Source organism: Eimeria mitis, genomic scaffold, assembly GCF_000499745.2.
Source record: "Eimeria mitis Houghton genomic scaffold, Emh_scaff701, whole genome shotgun sequence".
NCBI lineage: Eukaryota > Apicomplexa > Conoidasida > Eucoccidiorida > Eimeriidae > Eimeria > Eimeria mitis.
In genome coordinates this window covers 15,314-15,929 of record NW_013575097.1, presented here as the reverse complement: position 1 = coordinate 15,929, position 616 = coordinate 15,314, and the positions used below count along the sequence as shown (strand labels likewise).

The window sequence follows — 616 nt, the reverse complement described above, 5'->3', positions numbered from 1 at the left end:
AAAAAAAAAAAAAAAAAAAAAAAAAAAAAAAAAAAAAAAAAAAAAAAAAAAAAAAAAAAAAAGAAAAAGACAGACTTGTTTTTTGTGTTTCTGTTTGCTCTGTTTGTTCGTCCTCTACCTCCATCTCTCCCTCTTCGTGTATCCAGTCCCCCCTACATAAAAAATAAATAAATAAAAATAAATAAATAAATAAATAAAAATAAATAAATAAATAAATAAATACAAAAATAAAAAAATAAATATAAATAAATATAAATAAATAAATAAAATAGAAATAGAAATAAGTAGGAAAAATAGATAGAAATAAAAACAAATAGAAAAAAAATAAATAAATAGAAAAAAAATATTAAAAAAATAAAAGAAATTAATAAATAAATGAAATAAACGAATAAATGTAAATAAATAAATATAAATAAATAAACAAGTAAATAAACAACAAACACTAAACCCTAAACCCTAAACCCTAAAGAGAAAAAATAAAAGGCAAAAGATAGAAGACAAAAAAAAAAGAAAAAAGAAAAAAGACAAAAAAACAAAAGACAAGACAAAAGAAAAAAGACAAAAAACTAAAGACAAGAAAAAAGAAAAAAAAAAAAAAAGATAAAAGAAAAGAGGT

General features: G+C 17.0%; 1 protein-coding gene across 1 annotated transcript in view; it reads left to right on the top strand.

The window, feature by feature from the left end:
* Positions 1-616, top strand: part of EMH_0020150 (uncharacterized protein) — a gene marked incomplete at both ends in the record, with an annotated part of 1,902 nt that overhangs the window by 256 nt on the left and 1,030 nt on the right. The window lies entirely within an intron of this gene.